The sequence below is a fragment of the Bombus vosnesenskii genome, unplaced genomic scaffold (genome assembly GCF_011952255.1).
Source record: "Bombus vosnesenskii isolate JDL3184/JDL3185 unplaced genomic scaffold, Bvos_JDL3184-5_v1.1 scf7180000013355, whole genome shotgun sequence".
Classification (NCBI taxonomy): Eukaryota; Metazoa; Arthropoda; class Insecta; order Hymenoptera; family Apidae; genus Bombus; species Bombus vosnesenskii.
The window spans coordinates 2,681,830-2,702,200 of record NW_022882990.1 but is presented as its reverse complement, the minus strand read 5'-3'; the positions used below and the strand labels follow the sequence as shown (position 1 = coordinate 2,702,200).

The following is a 20,371-nucleotide window of genomic DNA, read 5'->3' as shown; positions in this document are numbered from 1 at the left end:
ATTATATTTATGAGATGCAATGTATATAAATCAAGTTTCTTCACTTAGGGGCATTTGAATATAAATATCCTTACTGTACGTGTACATGTAATTAAAAATGAATACCTAAAATTACGCTGAAGGATATGTAGGAAAACGATGAAATAGGAATAACATCATAGTAAAATTGCATTTGCATGAATTTGTCGAGAGACAAGGAGTTTATATAAATGAAATTACTATAATAGGTTACTGATTCTCCTTACTATCTATGATTTTTCGTATAGTAAAAATTTATATCCAGATATCAATCGGTAAAGGTATAATTAATAAAGCATTAATTAAAATTTCGTTTAATTCATATAGACGAAGTTCTGTATGTATAAATGTATGATAAATATAATTTATACGATAAACTGCACATTATCTAAGAATTGTTTTCTTCAAGTCAAGAAATGGTTGTAAGAATTAAAATTTCATTGCAAACTGCAGAGTATGTGTAAAGTCAAGCAAAATAACACGTTTTCATAATTTAAATGACTTAGTGATTGAAATACAAATGACTTGAAGACAAAATTGTTTAATAGAGAGCAGCAGGGAAACTTGAAAGAATAGGCCAAATCAACTAAATAACAAATTTTATATTCAAGTTGTTTTTTAGGTAATTTGGCTAATTTGAATAAAACTTAAGAAGATCTTTCTTAAGCTTTAAATAGAATTAGATCGTATACGCTACTTGTTAGACATTCGCTTAATTGATACTAATTATTACACAAATTGCACGTATTATTTGTTTCTAAATTTTTGCAAAATCTTGCCGTTAATAAATATTACCGTCAGTCTCGATTCACTGCAAAAAACTATTATTTTCGCAATTCATCTTCTCGATTTTCATACTAATATTATATATTCACGTCAATACAAACGATATTTAAATTTTTTAGATAATCCATGATAAGTGACTCTAAATTAAAAGATAAATTAATTCATTAATAGCATTATCGTTAGTAAGATCAAAGCAAAGCAAGCACGATACAAAGATACATTTACATATGCAAGCATTCGGCAAAATCACGAGAAAAATGTAGCTCATTGATCAATTACTCAAGTCCGATATAGAATGCAGCTTCCGTAATTTCCATGTCATCATATTTAATTTTAAAAAATGATAGAACAAGACTAGAATAACCTGTTTCAGCGGTTTTCAACTAGTGGTACGCGTCCTATGGTTATAAAAATGTTATCATCCAAAAATAGTTCTGAGAGTACTTCAAATTATTATAAGGTGTATATTTATATCACAATTATTGTAATAATTTAAAATTAAAAATAATTAAAACCATATATATATATATATATATATTTAATAATATATATATATATTATTAAATTAGTTCAAACTTTACCCACGCAATCATAATAATTCGGACTGATTGCAATGCAAATGAAATTTCGAAATGTTTCGTATACTACACATAACACATTCATAAAAGGTCTTTGTACGTGTTCGAATAATTTACTATATTTTTTTTTGGTGGTCCTGAAATATTTTAACTTTGGTTTCGTTAGTATCCACGAAAAAGTTAAAAATTACTATTCTCTGATTGAATGTACTTTCGAAGGATGATAATGAACATTATATATCGGACCCGAGTTTTTCTTGATGGAGTTAAAAACAAAATGTACTCACCATAACATGAACTATAGTACTACGATATGTACGTGAGCTATTAGCAAGGTTGCCACACGCATGTGAGGTGCATTTATTTTCTTTAAAACTAATATGCATATGTACATAGACTAAGTGCACGAGTGCGAACATAGACGCGAGAGTGAATAAAAAAAGAGAGAAGGTAAACGATAGGTATCGGGACAGGTTGGAGTTGAATAATGACTACAGTCTGTCTAAAATCAATTAATTTTCAAGGCCACTGAGATATAATCCTGAACGTATACGTAAATTATATATGAATCTCGACAAACTGCTAACATATAACTTCAAAACTAATATAAAAAAAAAGTAGTAAGTTTGGTTGCAAACATTTTATTAGAAAGTTATACACAAATATCGTACTATTAGAACTGAACGATTAGAATAACTATTTTGTATCTTTTCTTTTGTTTGTCGAAATTATGAAACCGGCTATCGATTTATTTTATTATATATATGATTTATATCACATTTTGTACGATATTACCTCAAACATATAAAGAATAAAAAATTATGTAACATAAAATTGAATTCTATATTATTAACAAAATTGATTTTTACATTATTCATTAGTAGAAATTTGTCTCTTATGTACATTATGTAAACGAAAGATGCAAATTTCCAAATATAATTTTTTCAAAATTTTCAATAATGCACTACATAAAGTAGAATATTATTAATTAAAATACTATTGCTGTCCATATAATTGTCGTCACGAGTTTTCAGGCACTGCTGATAATTTGACAAAAAGACGTTGTGAATAAAAGTTAATCAGCGCTCAATTAGCTGCACATTGCGATGTAAGAAATTATCAAAAAAATTGTGTTTTTCAACAAGAAGTCATGGCCACCTTGATTTTCTTAGACAACATTACGTACTTTTGATTCCATACTCCCGTAGCTGATGTTAAGACGAGTTCAACGACCTACTATACTTTGTCTTTGCAATAACCATGAATCGTGAAATGTTATCGTTAAAAATTATTTTATTTCAATCAAATTACACATTTCAAAAATGGTGAGTTTCAAACAGAGAAATGTTAATCATATGTATATCACAAAAGGGGCATAAACATCAGCGTAGTCGCAAAACATGCCAAGAAATTCGTTGTGACGGCATTGCAGCAGTAATCAGTACAAAGAAAAAAAAAACAAAAGTACTGTATAGTTCAGAATTGTGGTTAGAAAATTGTAAACCATAATTGGAATATTCATCATAATTGACCGCACTCTTACACTATACAATGTATGTTTAAATTTACGCGCTGTTTATACTCCTTTTGTAATATGCGTATGACTAACATTTTTCTTTTCGAAGCTCACCAGTTTGAAATGTACAATTTGGTCGACGTAAAATAATTTTTAACAATAAGATTTCCCTTGAGTATGCCAATATTTCAAGGTTTAGATATGTTGTTTCTAGGTCGTGATATAATAGGCTGTTCACCTTGTTGAATTTAACATTAGTGTTCCGTCGCGTAACACTCTACCTAGCCGAGGCCACACACCGCGGGCAATATGGCAACCAGATGTCTTCGGATACTCGCAGCGTATCCTCCATAGTTTCAAGTACCTTCCATAAATCTAATAGATTTCCTAGAAAAGGTCCTTCAAACAAAACAAACATCTGGTTCGGAAGAATTTTTAAAGACTATTGTCTACCCCGACTGGACAAGGGAAAGTTAGTTTTTCTCACGTACGCTGCAACTTTCCTCCCACTAACCACTTTCTCTCGAGGGCGGTTAAGACCCTTCGTTTAACCAATTAACGACGAAGCCTACTCCCTCACTCTCCTAACTAAAATCGTCACGAACAAATCCGATGGTCCCGTGCGCTAGACACACCCATCCTTAGCTTTCTTCCGAGACAGCATCGTCTCCCAAGACAGTACTGATTTTACATCCTTCGAACGGTCGACATCCTTCCACCGGGTATACACACCCGTAGATCAGTCACTCACTCATCTCGTACATACGCACCAGCGTAACTATCCTCGTTATAAGTTGTTGGAATAAACGGTGAAATATAACTTACTCTACTGTGTCATATTCATTTAACCACCTCTGTTATCTTAACCGAAACAGGGGAACGACTACTTCGCGGCGTCGATTCACCAAATCGTAGCGAGAATTTACGCCTCTCGCTGACGCGTTTTCCTCGCGACCGCGTCTTTCCGCGAACGGTCGTAACAATTAGCTACAACAATATCGATTCAAAAATACGTAACATCGTTCCAAAATATTGAAGGTAATCTTGAGTTTTCGTCAAAAAAACAATTTTTGTTGAAAATTTCTTATATCGCAATTTGTAGCTGATTGAAAGTTGATTAACTTTTATCCAAAATATTTTTTTGTCAAATTTAGTATCCGAAAAGTCGTGGCGACAGTTACATCGTATCGGCTGTATTTAAAATTATAATATAAATATAAATTATAATATAAATTATAATATTCGTAAATAATTAAATATTTAAGCTATATTTAAGTATTAAAGTACTAAAGATATTAAAAAAGTATTATTGAATGTATAGTTCAGAAATTTTCTACTCCTCCGAATAAAATACAAAAGTGAAGGTATTGTAGCAAAAAAATAGAATGGCCAGTTTCTTCGTAGTCGAGAATATAGCCTTAAGTAACTGATCGATTTTAGGTGAACTACAATATTTACAGTGAAGGATGGACAATATATGATGCGATACAGGTGAAACGTGAACGTGAGCCGAAAGAACAAATAACAAAATGCAACTATGATTTCTATAAAAAATGAGTTCTATTCACACCATACATTTCTCATAAAGGTTTAACGACATAGTTCTTCGGTATGTACATTCGAATGGCAAGATGCGCTGTATTAATCATCGATCGAATACAAAAAAAAGTAGGAGGAGAAATATACACATTTATAAACATACAAGTGCACACAAGTAAGGAATTAGCCTTATACACTATATAGTAACACATAAGTACGTATATACGTACATGTACGGTACAAAATACTGCATGCTCCTCTACCCAGGTTGTAAGTAGATCTTTAAATATTAGTCGCAAGCTGATTAATTCTTGCTGTAGCGAGAGAAATATGAAAATATGCGGTATTTGGTGGTGTGTTATTTGATTGCATTGATTGAAATGATGACCCCGAATATGAATTACAAATTAATTATCGATACTCAGGTAATAATTATAAAGTTAAGAGTGTTTTTAAAACAATTTATTCAATTTTAAAATTATATTGCACTATCCATATTAGTGAAAAATTTTATTTTTTTCAATTTGTATTATTTAATGTCGCATCAAGCGCTTGGATGGGTTATTCAATTATAACTTCTCTAAGTTCTTCATTAAAGAATATATTCCAATAAAATATCAATATGATTTTGCCATAGCATAACCTACACAATTATAAGTATTTTAGTGTTTCTTATAATAAAGTCTTAAAAATCGAATTTTCTGGATTTTCTCGTATTTCGATATACAAAATGTTTTACGTTTTTGTTACGAAACTGCAAACATATAATTATCAAGTGAAAATAAAAAAAACATTAGATTTGGCTGCAAACATGTTATTACAGAATTATCAGTAAATATTTAATATTATGTGAAACATGTAACTACAAATTTTTCATTATAGGATACGAAAAATCAATCGTGTTTATTGTAATAAGTTACCTTCATATTATGTTCTTAGTTTTAAAATAATTCAATAACTATAGTTGCAGCTATTTTTCATATTCTACAACAAAATATAAAAATATATCTTTTGTAAAAGTTAAACTTTGACTAGCAAGCAAATTGATAGGGAAAACCTTATACAAAATTCGACTTAATTATTTTGTAATTATTTTATTTTCAAAATAAAAGTTTGGAATTTGTTTTATATATTTATAATTTTTATAAGCTTTTCATAATACAATTAGTTGAATTTATAAGTAAACATTTTCCTATTTATACACTATATATGTATGTTTTATATTGCGTTCAATATCTACTTATAATTTTGAAAAATGAATGAAACGTAGATTTTATAATAAAGCGTTTACTAAATTTCTCATAACATTCTTTATATATTTTCACTTATAGATTATCCTACGCAATTTTCCAGATAAAACCGGATAAAAACAAAGTATTCGTTAAAATTTCTAATAAATATATAAGCATAGCAAAAGCTTGTCATTTACAAAGATCATATTTGCAAAGCAATATTATAAGAAAAATATTTCTAATTGCTTTAAAAATTTTATTTAATATTTAACTTCAAAAATCATAATTCGAAAATAAAATATTTGCAACTGAACCTGTATTTACATGATATTTTTCCATCATTTTAGCTACCAAAATATACCCCTAAAAGTATCACGAAACATTTTAAAAACACTGTATATAAAATTTTCAATATATTATATTCTTGTTTTACTGATAAGCGGTGCATCCTAGTGTCCGATGGCGGATGAAAGATTGATTATGGATGAAATCTCTTATCTGAAGTTAGTCACTAGAATGTTAGTGCTACGCGCTACTTACAACAAGGGGTAAGAAGGAGCACGCATCAGTTAACATGCGACACGGCAAAGTCGAGGCACACACGTTTTCACCACATGCCGAAACCTGAACTCGTTTGCTATTTTTTCTTGTTCTTGTTCTAACTTTGCATACATCGCTGCTTATTATGACGCGCGTAATTCACAGTAAACGCTGATGACACCCAGTAAGTATTAACAGAAGTATATATAATACGATTTGGTATATTTACATTACAACGATGATATTTTTCTAACATGAATAATTGCAAAAATTCAACATAAGAAAGCAATCAAATTAAATGAAAGTTTAAGAAAAATACATAATACGATACAATTTTGTATTTCACACATAAAATTTGCATTTCCAATAATTGATCAATTGATTTTGCATGTGTTCCTTGCATTTCTTTGTTTTCATTGTGTTTCGTTACCTCGACCAACGACGAAGAAACAGAAAACGATAACAGGAGCAGTTATTTACCCGTATATCGTGTACAGGACTTTATTATAATTCTCTCTTCGATGCATATACGCGGCATACACTAATACTTACAGAACAAGCAATTCTTCCGTATGAAAGTGATCGAATCCACTGTTTACGTGCAAGTTTCTGTAATCCAATATGTTCTGACTCGTAAAAGGAAAGGTGAAAAGAACGACGAGCACATACGAGAACGTATATATACATATATGTACATTATTGTACATATATGAAAAAGTTATATAGTAACTTAATCTAGTCTGCCAGCAGGATGGGCAATGGCTATAATCTCCAGCTGGTGAACACTGTCTGCGAAGTATCGATATATTCCGCTTAATCTCTTATAATGTTTCTTTTGCTCTCCTATTAAGTTTCGACACTTTTTCAGGTCCTTTTTCGTTTCGACAGATTTTTTTCAACGGTCATTGCTTTCGAACAGGTAGCACCTTTTACTATATAAAAATTAAAGGAATTAATAATGGATATTGATCGGGCGGCCTGAAGGCGTTGCACTTTTTAAAATTAAAAGCGATCTTTTCTTTTAATTTATCTATATTTCTAAATTTAATAAATTATTTATTTACACGGACGGATTTCATTACACTTTTATTTGCACAGTTATTAAACTTATTGCAGATTTTTATGAAATTGATACTAATGGTTGACAGATTATTTTAATATTTTAGAAATAAAGAAAAACGGCATTGATCAATAACCTTTAAGCTGCTAAACAGATTTAATAATGCGATATTTTGTCTTAGTATCTACCATCGATGTCTAGCAATGGTTGTAATACGCGTAATAACACATATAACACGAAAATGTCATGCATGTGTGTCAAGATTAACTTATTAACCTTTTCAGAACCAATTTGTTTACCGTTTGAGAAAATTTAATTTTTAGGTAATAAGTAATAGAAACATATTTTTCTGAATGATTTTATAAAGAATATATAATATATTAACCTGTACCAAAAACAATCACATTTGCTGTTTAAATAATTAGTAACTTATTAGTCCAATCGAGAGTAAAAAAGTTAAGTTTCATACATATATGTATAATATTCTTCGTGTATTCAACGTGGCTGTTAAAAAGTCTCGTATACATTAATTTTAACCCACTTTTTAAAATTTATTTTTTTATGTAAAATCTTTATAATAAGCTTTTTGTATGTATAATATTATTGTCCATTTACATTTTGCATATCATGAGATTATTTTCATTAACACAATTGATAGTCGAAAATTGCTTCATATCTACAAAAGACAATAATTTACAATAAATTTTACTGTTAGACGTTCAAACTCAAACAGTAAATACACGTCATATGTTAAAAACATAAGAATTATAGATAAATGCTGCACACGACAATTAATTATTCCTTGCGTTCATCATATTCTACAGCGTAAAATTTGACGAGACAGATATGTTTTTCTTTGAAACGATTTAATAACGAAGTAAGTTTCTATAGCATCAGACAGTGGATTTCATTTTTATCGAGCAACATGTCATGTTGCTCCACTTTTTCAGTAACTACTATGATATATGCGGCAGCCAAGACGATTATCAAGAATGTAAAATGATAGCGCCATGAAACATTTCTTTTCTTCGGTTAAACGGAGTATTCAGGATATCGCTACGAATTTTTCTTTTTAATATCATCGTGTTTTATGTTATACGCCAAAGAAAAAACGAAGAATGGCGTGTATGTATGAAGAATCCTACAGTATTGTGCAAAAGCCTTGATTACAATTACACTACGTTACTGGTCATATAATCCCAACTGAATTTTCTAAGATATAATACTATAACATGAAAACGAATTGTTCCAAAATTTGTGAATGATGTCCTTAATAGAAGTTTGGTTTTAGAAATTTCATAGTGTTATTCACTTGTATGGTTAGTGTTATTCAATGGTATTATGAATGATGATACAGCCTTGATATAAATATTGTATAATATGTATGAAATTATTTAGAACACGCAAGAAGAGAAAATCAAGTAAAAATTAAAAATCATTCTTTTGAAATACTGAAAAGTGAAAACAGAATGACAAAAAGTACAAAAAAATATTCGATAGCATTTTCGATAGAAAACAAATTTTATTTGCAATCTATTTATTTATTCATGATACTAACATTTTACTATTTTGAAAATGAGGATAAAAATGAAACATCTTTATTTGGTAGGTTTAAGACTTTTGTTTGGTACTCCGTACTGATTTCTATAAATCATAATATCTCCTAAATTTTGTTTTATATTATATATTATTTATTATTTAATTCCTTTGTCTTCGATTATTTTCAAACTATCTACCAATACTACATTAAACACATTATTTGACTAACTAGTACTGTGAATAAAGTTTTGAAATATCTAATATAGGAATACCGTAGTAATTTGATTATATATCCTTAAATTTTTCATTGTTACGTAATAAAGTACAGAAAAATAAATATATATGTATTTACATATTTAATGTAATTAGATAAGTACTTTAGAATGTGCAAAGAAATGAATGTTGTAAAAATTTACAAATGAATTTTTTCATAGTTTTCAGTAACATACCTATCATAGTAAATAAAATGACATTCATACTCTTAACATTTAATAAAGGATTCATTTAAATTTGGCAAAGTATAATTTATGTGCGTTTAATATTATTGAAACCATTATTTTCCATAAAAGTTATTTGAATTGAATGATACCAAACAATAATATACCAATATTTTTATAGTAGAAAGAATAAAAAATTCTATTTTTCGGGTAGATGGAAAAATTAAATTGTAAATTTTTCAAAACAACATCTACAAAGTAATTGCAAAATATTTGTTGTGATATGCGATATGTTTATTGCGACTGTATCGTATACATAAATCTTGCAAAGTAATTTATTACTAGAATCTTAAAAAAAAACAAATTCCGATGAAATATTAAAAGGATAGAATTAGGACAAAAGTATCACGAAACTTTCCATTGTCGATTAGACGTGACTTGCCATTGAGTTAAATAAAATTACTTCAAACATATAAGTTAATCGGTTATCAAATGATATGATTAGTAATTCCACTTTTGTAAGTAACGGTACGTGACCTATGGTTATCTTCCGTGACGTAACTCGAAAAGTACTCAGCAGGAAACCCATTAAAAACGAGAGTAATAAAATTACATTTATATCGTACAATGTCAACCAGTATGTTAGTATTTAAATTTAAAATTAATTTTTATCATCTTCTATTCCAATGTATATAATTTTGAACATACCTTAAAAATTAGAAACTTAATTTTCTGTGTTTATATGTGTGAATATATTTGTGTTTATTTTTTAAATTTTCTTTTAGAAATAAATACTTTTGATATATATATATATGTGGAAGTAGATAGATATCTTTTAAGTTATTAACAAGAGCACCAGAAATTTGATTTAATCTGAAAAATGTTTGCGTTAATGAACTAAAATTTTTTAAAGAATATGTGCCAGAAGACTTTTATCTAATCTTTAAATATATTTTATAAAACTTTAATAAATCTTACACTATTGCTAAATAAATCGTAATCTTTCAGTTTAAATCTGAAGCCATTTAGAATCAAAGGCATTTAATGGTGATACGAAACGAAAGTAGCTACAAATACAATATGAATTTATACGTGCAAAATTATTTGAATGTTAAACATTATTTAGTGCTAAGTATTGAAAATACTTTAATGGGTTTAATGGGTGTTATCGTAAAATTCAACGCCAAGTAAGAAAGTTACATTTGTATTGCAAAATTGCTTGTTGTCTGAAGATGATAGTGGGTAATATTAGATTAAATGTTTTAGATTTCTTGTAATAAATTCCGTGATATACTATATAATTCCATTCTTGTTCGATGTATATGTGAAGCGTCTCATCAGTTGAATTTTGGAATAAATATTTACATAAAGTAATCAAAATTGTTTCGACAATTATTAACAGATTTCAATGACCTTGAATTGTTATCATGAGTAACATCCTGAACCATACTTTCCTACAACTACATGCGTATAACCGCTGCGCCGCTGGATCTTAGTTTTCAAGATATTTGCAAAAACTTTCAATTAAATGTAACTTATGATTCCACTTTATCGTGGAATAGGTGTCCACATTTTTATACAGCCCAACCTAAGCTTAATTCATTAATGAGAAATATAATCGTTTTTGATATTGTATAAATAAAAAAGAAAAATCGATGGATTATAGGTTGGACCAGATCAGTATCTAAAAATTAAAGCCAAGGGGCGCGTTGTGGCGGTTATATGTGCATATAGGGAAAAGTTGTTCAGAAAGTTGACTGTAACAACATATTCCAAGATCATTGAAATCGGCCAGATTGCCCCTACTTCACACCTATTCACGTCGATACATACTTTTAAATTATACATGTGATCAACTTAAATATAGCACGTGAACTAAAAATCCCGAATTTATGGAAAAGTGTTTTATAATAATTTATATTTCCCAATATAACCACAGGTAGATATTGTATGAAAATTTTCTATTACCATAAGCATTGAACGTGTTAAAAAGGCATGCTATTTATTTCAAACCGCATTTCAGGAATATTCGACTTTCTTTATTATATTCCTTTCATTATGAAGCATGTTCGAAACTACGCCCGATAAGATCAAATCTAGTTAAAACGAAAAAAGAAATGAATAAAAATGTAAAATTCGATATCGAATAACTTGGTACCGTTGGTCATGATGTTACATCCTGCCCGCAATCATGCAATTTTTTTATTGCGTAGAGTTTTCATTTATTACTTGAAATAGTGAAGATAATTGAGATAAATACACCTCATAATATTCTGTATATTCTTTATATCATTGTATTAATAAATATGTATGTAATAATCAAAGTGAAAAAACAATCTACGCGTTTTTTCTACTCTAAAAACCATTTATAAGTAGATCATACAGTATAAATCATACAGTATAGGTTCACAGGAATAATTATCAAACTTCTGAAAGCGTGCGCCTATGAATGCATTGTCCCCCCACATCATTATTACATTTTTGCGCTAAATTTATCCCTCTTCAACAAGTTGCTCGTGAAGCAGATATTAACAGAAAAAGAAAACACAAAAATTGTAAAAAGTATCGGACATAATTCAAGACGAAACACTGTATTTCATAAAATTTCGTAAATATTCATAAAAGTTAATCACTCATTGATAGCAACTTGTATTATTCATGTTTGTTTATGTATCACACTTGTCGCCAAGAATGAGTTTGTTTTATAACATCACTGCTTGGCACGGATAATGTTACAACTCAAAAAATGTATATTTTACAGGAGGTACTTTTTAAATTTTACAAAGAAATCTTTGTGGGACATTTCAATGACATTATAAAGTTAACTTAACACAAACTATGCCACTATTAGCGAAAGCACTAAAACCTTTCACTTGCAGTGTCACAAAACAACTGAAAATGTCACTGGTGTAAAACTAAAACCAGGTTGATAGCGGCATAGGTAATAATTTTTCCCATTGAGGCAAAACTAATGGAATTATAAATATATCATTTTACATGATAAAAATAAAAACATCATGTAGACCTTCTATTCAATAAAAGGAAATTTCAAATTTTTTATATTGTGCCACTATCAATGGCAACTAGCGACATGACAATATTTTATTTTATAGGCAATAAACTTCAGCAATGATATAATTTACAATAAATATATGTGGGACGTACATTTGCTCAAATAAGCTTGACACGTGTTTTGATAACTTTAAATGAAATTAGATTTTAGATTCGTAAAGAAGGTATAACATACATTTCCTTTGATGCTGATAAGTGGATTAAAACAGATGCTCCACTTTAAATGATATTTCCAATATTTCCCAAGTAACAATAATATTTTTAAATATTATTATTTGTATAACTAATTTTATAAACGTATACACTACATGTTTTACATTCAAACAGAAAAAATTTGTAAAGAGAAAGACTTAACAAATTATATATTTGTACCAATATGTAGATATTTTTTGAGAAATTAAATTTAAATATTTGATTTTATTCAATCTTCTCCACTCTCTCTTTTTTTCAGGTTGTATTTCTAAGACTAATTTAAATTATTTTATATTATACAAACAGAGATTAATTATCAATGGAAGAGATATCCTATTCACACGCAAGCCATATTAGCAAATCTTCATCTGATATAATTACTTAATCATATACATAATGTTTGTATTGTATCGTTTGATATTATACGATTATCAATTTTATTGATATTAAATGTCATTAATAAAGAAATACAAATGTCAGAACACAATTATTATTGCAAAAGTAAACCGGTTCCACATTTGGAACTAATTTCTGAGTTCTTTGATTCCTATTTCTCTTATAGGAATTATTATAGAAAATGGAGTGATTTTGTTTATGGTAGTACTCGATTGGTTAGGAAACTTTATTTTTTTACATATATAATAGTGTTGTAATATAATAAAACTAAACCAAATAATAATGGAGAAAGTACAGATACGAAGTATGTAAGGCGATATTGTTTTAAAAACGAAGATACAAACAAATCGCAATCAACTGTGCAAGTGTCAATCCGCGTGTTAGTTAAATGTACTTGTATATTCACTCATTTTGCACCTTAAAACAAAATTTAAATCAATCTGAAAGTCTCATATATATGTATCGCTGGTTGCGAGTGTGTTATTTTATATAAAAGTGTTTTATATAGATAATGAAATATATGCACTTAAAACAGATCTGACAAAATAATACGATAGAAAAGATTAGGGAGTTAATGTCTGTTCCTTTAATTTGGATTTTTATATGTAAGATGTAATGAAGGATGTTGTACCTGCTGAAGTGTCAGGAAACTTGAATAGATTAATCTCATGATACCGAAAAGATATTTGAAAACATTAAAGATGATTTAAGCTTAATCCTGTTATATCATTTGGATTGTTTTTAACTTAATTGGCTTTCTATATCATTAAAAATATTTTTAAATCTTAAGAATATATGAAAGACTCATTTCAATGCTATGGTAAATCTTTTCAATAAAACATTAAAAATCCTTTCATTTGTTAAAATGAGAACGAAATGGGACATAATAATCCTAAAATCATAGCAGCAGTATGAGAGCAATCCAAACTATTCTCATGCGTTACCAAACATGCATGCATTGCAAATGCAACCAATCAAACATTTATAGTAACATATTATTTTTTGTAAATTCGGTTTCAATTGTTATTCGTATTTATTCTGCATAATCCATAATGTGCTTGTAATAACAATCTTCGTCGGAAATTTTTTAAATGGAGACATATATATAACGCGAACTCTTGTGTATATATCTCACGAACAAACTTTCGACAACAGTGACGATAAAATAAAACACAAATACCGATAAATAAAAATTATTACAATAAAAAGTAACAATCCGGTAGAAAAATTATGTTATTTATGTGCCAGCTTAAAACTTTTTCACTTATTACTGAAATTAATTCCAACGAAAATAAATTGTAACAAAAAATATTAACACTCGAATATGAAACATCTATTGTTTAACAATCAGCAAAATGCGTTATTTACAACGACAGTACTTATGTCAATAACAAGTTCAAAAAAATATAATTCACTGTCGGAACAATGCGTCCATGTACATACATACATATTTCCTAAGCAAACTAAAACCTGCGACTTCTCAAACAGAAAAAGAACAAAACCCCGATAATTAAATTAAAGAACATATTGTGGCAAGTTAGAAATAAAAAGCAAAAAAAAAAAAAGAAAACAAAAATAGAAACTTTTTGACTTACGATGTCGTCTGGTCGCAATAAAAAGCAAATGCCTCGCCAGCATGTTGGAATGCAACCGTAGCCTACGACGATTGTCAAATCGCAAAGACCACGCTCGTCTTACAATCAGTTCTCTCTCAAGCCATCAAGGCTGGCGACTGCCTGTCTAGCGACAAGGTTTCCTCTTCGTTGCTAGACTGATACCGCCTTATCATCGCCACTTGTTAAAATCGCGAATTTCTTCCCCTCCCAGCTCACTGCCAACGCATTCACGCGTGAAGATCTAACAACTTCCTGATGCTTTGTGCACAGGCCTGCATACAATGTCCGAACAATAATACAACGGACATTCATTGAAAATCGTGAACAACTTTAATATCGACTTATTTTAAGTTTGCATATTCTTATGATAGACAAATAATTTACGGTGTTAGTTTTTAAATTAAGTTGGTCTTAAGGGATAGGTAGAGGATAGATGCCTACAAAATCCACGAAAAGTTACATCAGCTATCGATAATAAAGTCAGATGACTTAAGTTCGTGAAATAGATAGAAATCTTCGAAAAGGGACGAAGCTCGGAAGGGACGAAGCGGTTGAGGGATCGCTTAATCGGTAGAGTTAGGCGACTGCCGGGCGTGAACGTGGCCAGATCCAAGTGAACTGAGGATGGTGGCATCCGCTCGAAAGTATTTGAATCGTCTGCTACGAGTAGGAGGGAATTTTGTTTATCTCGATTTCGAATTATCGACTGGGATAAACATCACGTCTGATGCAATTCCGTTAGTTGTTGAGCCAGCGGCTAATGATGCTGATAAGGGCTAACAAAGTGAGGCTTCATTGGGGGCTCCCTGGAATTTACCAGCTTATCAGTCTTCACTGCTAACTTTATTGTATGCTATACACTGAAGCGAAAAATTTCCTATTCACTCGTCATCAAACGCATTATAATTCCTTTCCCTAACATAATGGCTGCTTACGAAGGATTCGTTTCAACAATGGTTCATAAACAACCGTTTATGCTACCGTGATGTTTCTTATAATTTCCATCTTAGTTATATTATAGGTTCCGGTTGAAAAAATGAAACGAATTAATGAAAATGTACCGCAATCGTAAAGGGTTATTTTAAACCGTTGAACTCTAAATCACCGAACTATTTATGTTAACCCCGTAATACATATATATATATTATATAAATATGAAGAAAATATATATATACATGTATATATATATATATATATGCTTTATAATATGAAGTTACACTCCTTTCGTGAATTATGGTTCTGGTTTGACAAATAGCAGGTTTTATTTGTAGCAATATTTGAGCCTTATCTTAAGTTTCAAATCTTCAAAGTAAAAATTAATAAATATAAATTATTATATTGGAGACGTTTTTATAACACTATATTTTTATGAATATGAAATTTATATGAAATTTAAAAAATGGAACTTGAATAGAGATACGTATCACACACCAAATAGTATAATGAATGTTCACTTTGGTTATTTTATATATTACACACGTTGTGTATTCAATATAGATTATATATAGGGTGACCTGTGGTGTAACTGAGGATGTAAAAGAGGATGATGGTACGTGAAAAAATAAAACTATTTTCGAAAAGCTGAATTTATGTATTTGCCTGATAAGTATTGCAGATTTCGCTATAAACTCTAATTGTATTTTTATTTATCGAATGCAATAGTGGAGAACACACAATGTAACAGAATAATAAGTTCAATGACTTTAAAATAGAAAGATTTAATTTTAATAGGAAGAATAGCATATAAACTTATCAGTTGGTATTTAATTAAATAGGAAACAATTCAACAATTTTTAAAATAATAAAATTTATCACATATAAGTATCCTATTTCATCATGTGTTCTTCATTATTAAATTCAATAAATACAAATATAGGTAGAGATATTAGTCTACAGCGAGGTCTGTGAACACTTACCAAAGTTATATACAGGGTGGTTGGTAACTGGTGGTACAAGCGGAAAGGGGCGATTCTACGCGAAAAAAGAAGTCGAAAATATAGAATAAAAATTTTTCGTTTGAGGCTTTGTTTTCGAGAAAATCGACTTTGAATTTTCGCTCGGTACGCGTGCACTTTATCACGTCTCGTTATAACGGATCTCACTGTAGATCGTTGTCTCGATGGAAAAATTAAAAAAAAAAATAAAAAAAAATTTTTATTCTATATTTTCGACTTCTGTTTTCGCGTAGAATCACCCCCTTTCCGCTTGTACCGCTTGTTTATTTGTTACATACACTTCCGGCTCTACCACATGTTATCGATCACTCTATGTATATAGTTTATATAAAATGTACATCACATATAAGAATATGAAAAATATCCAAAGTAAAGCATCTCTCTATTCTAAACGAATCTTTACATTTTTCTGAAACGAAGTTACATACGAAAATCTATGTCCTTTACTTATTTTTCCATGATGAATCACTCCATCCTGTATTGTATTACCAGTTGCATTGTACTTGCATAATATCACATTTTGCATCCAACGTGGTATTACAGAATGCAATAATTTACACTCATTTATCTATCAAGAAATTAAGAGAAGTAGGGTTAAACGTGCGTAAAATCGTAGAAGTGTTGGAAAGCAGATAGAAAACTCTGCAGAAAAATCAACTCACTCTATTCGCATGAAGTGTATACACATGTATAAGTGAAGACTATATATAACTATGTATAACTGAAGAAGGAAAGACTACGAAAGCGGAGTCTATAGATGACAAGGAGAAGATACATTTTTTATCTGGTGATATCAATACTTGTAATCAGGTGGTCGCTTATGGACGAAAAATAGGAAATCCGTGGCGTGTTAAAAGTAAAGAAACTAATGGAAATGCGCATGTAATGTTATCTATTAACCTTGCGAAAAGCATGCACTTATGTACATACATCGGTTGGGACTGGTTCGATAGGATTTTATCATCGAAACTATTGAACTCTGAAATATTCCGTACGTCATAAAAGACGACAAAAGGAGAGAATTCGTATTTATCGTTTCGCAATGTTAAGTTAGGGGCAGCTGCCGATAAATCGAACGAATGAGTCGGTAGATACAGGAAACGTGACTTTTCTATCGTGTCTACGCTAACGCGGAAAAACATTGTTCGATCTCGTTATCGCGACCGTCGAACGGATCATTTGCTGTTTGCCCTCATTAATCTCCAAGCAAATGACACTCTCCCGTTAGCCTGTACTCTCCTTTCGTAGAATCAAGAGCTGGAATACGTGTATATACTGATAACTTCCACATCGACGTACTTTCTTGTATTTCGTTCTTTTATTCTTTCCCGCTCCAGCTGGTCCTTGATGAGATCTCCCGCTGATCGATCTATTTACTGCTCTGATGCCCTGGCTTCAGCAATTATCTAATGCGCGATTTACATAACTGTTCGAGCAACAAGGAATGGAGGATCTTCTAAGATACTTGTGCAACAGGACTGATTCTTAATGTACCAGGAAGATACCAAATACGAGTTTTTTTGCCAGTTAATTTGTAAAATGGAATTGTATTGGTTACGTACTCTAGAAATTTCATTAGTTATGAAGTATTTCAATATTTTTATATTTAAGAATTTCTATCAAAAAAATATTAATTTCTTTATATAAAGTATTTTTGTCTATGAACTGTAAATTAAATGTCTATTGAAGAATATTTATGTGTACGAGAAGTACAGATTAATTTTTATAAGTTTATTAACATGAAGCAGTTCGGAATTAATTAAAATAATTTTATTTCATAGGTATAGTTTTTTCGTCTATTTCGTATCGAACAATGAACTTATCAAAATATTGTCAAGTATATAATTTTATCCTATTTTGGTAAATCTTAAAATACCTTTTATTAACAATTAGTCGTATTATATATATAACGAGGATAAAATTAAAAGAATGAATAAATATCACAAATGTCATTTTTTATTTTGTTATTGGGTAATGGCAAATAGTTTTCTCTCTTTCTCCCCCCCTCTCTCTCTCTCTCTCTCTCGTTTTACTGTTTTGAATTCAGAATTAGATTAACCAAAATAATTTATTTTCTATTTTCAGGTTTGTTGCTAGTTAGAAAATATTTTAAATCTTCTGTTCAAAAATGACTGGAATATATGATATCTATAAACAGAAAGTGTCTGTTATGTGCCTGATACTTTTTAAAACTGTTATAATTTTACTTTAAAAAATTATACTTTATGATTATACTTTAAAAAATCTGTTAATACTAAACCTACCGACACTTCGTCAATACACATTCCTACTGTGTGCGGTCAAAATGACCGGTGATTAAAGAAGTAATAATTTTTATGATTTAACTTAGATAATGGTTAATTTATAACTAAATATATATAAAATGATGAACTTTCGTAAAATTTCGTCCAAATTTATTTTTGTTTAATATTAATTATAGATTTAAATAGAATTACACTTTTATTTATATAGAGATACATCTTATTCAACTTTGCTGCATTTTTCACAAATTATCAAATGTACATTTGCCGCATAAATATTTTCCGCATCTTAAACAAATTTTCGTAATTTTGTAACCTTTACAACTTTTTACTTGCCAAGTTTTTTGTAGTAATGAATCTGAACTTGTTGATAGTTTTATTGCATGGATTTTTTCCCGCGATTCTTTATATAAAAGTAATGTATGCACCAGGTTTATAATTAGCAATTTTGTGAATTCTCTGTAAATTAGCCCCATACTGTAGATACCATTGCAAATTTATTGGTTCGTAAACGTTAGCTTCTTTCGCTCTTCTTATCAAACCGTATAAACCTCATAATTTCAGCAAAGTCATTTCTGCTCATTGTTTTTGAAAAAAATGCAAGTCTCCAAATATTATTCCACAAATATGAGACATCTAAATTTTTTCTATAGCATATAGCATATAGCAGAGCAATAAATGCATCTAGTTTTGTTGCATCTAGCTCCCTCTTAGTCCCCAATACTCTAAATTCTTCTTCTTCCATACATTTTATTATATGATCCCTTATACGAAGTTCAATCATAAAATGCCGTCTTTACTTGTCCTTTCATAATATGCCGTTTAGCATATCCCTAAAAATATTATGAACTGATGTCCTGCCTGATGTTTGGGACTTGCATCTATTTCTCTCCAAACTGTCCCATCGGGTCCAGTTTCGATACGTTGGTTCTCTACATCAGTCTCACCCTTTGTTGTTAACGATAATTTCTTTCCTTTTTGCCCTGGACTTATTTATAAGATTCAACTCTGATTAAGTTGTAAATAGCTTTTCATGCGTTTCCATGCCGTTTTCAGACGCTGAAGTTTCTTGTTCATCGCACACTAAACAGTTTTCTTCTACGTCAGTTATTTTTTTTTTATAATTTTTTTTTTCGAATACTCTTGACATTTCTAAATATTTATCACAGAATAATACCATGTATGGAATACAAAATTATTGTCAAATTTGATATGCTTTACGCAAAACGCTCTGCGATGCTTTCTGCCTGAGTTTTAGAGATAACAAGTTTAGATGTCGACTAATTGACTAACAAACTGAGATGTATTCTAGTCGAAAGAACAATAGCAAATAAGAATATGGCCTGTGACGGCGATATTTATACAAAAATATTGATGAGTATTGGTCGTTCTCCATCAACGGTTACTCCAGGGTGGAATTGGGAAAGCTTTTCCCGTGTTTTATCGCAATGAGCAATAACCCTAAGAAACTTCTCGACTTTTACAATGTTTGTAACAATGGACTGTAGAAAATGCTAAATTTTATGGCGGTTCCTTAGGATTATTATGGGCCTGAGTTGATATGTCTTGATAGCTGATGGCCATCTTGATCGAGGGATGGATCGTATTTTATGACAAGATTACGGGTGTAACGG

The 20,371-nt window shown here is 29.9% G+C and overlaps 1 protein-coding gene across 2 annotated transcripts in view; it reads right to left on the bottom strand.

Annotated features, from left to right (window-relative positions):
• The window catches only part of LOC117237035 (serine-rich adhesin for platelets), a 217,157-nt gene that overhangs the window by 9,648 nt on the left and 187,138 nt on the right, over positions 1-20,371 (bottom strand). The gene's annotated exons all lie outside the window — the stretch shown is intronic.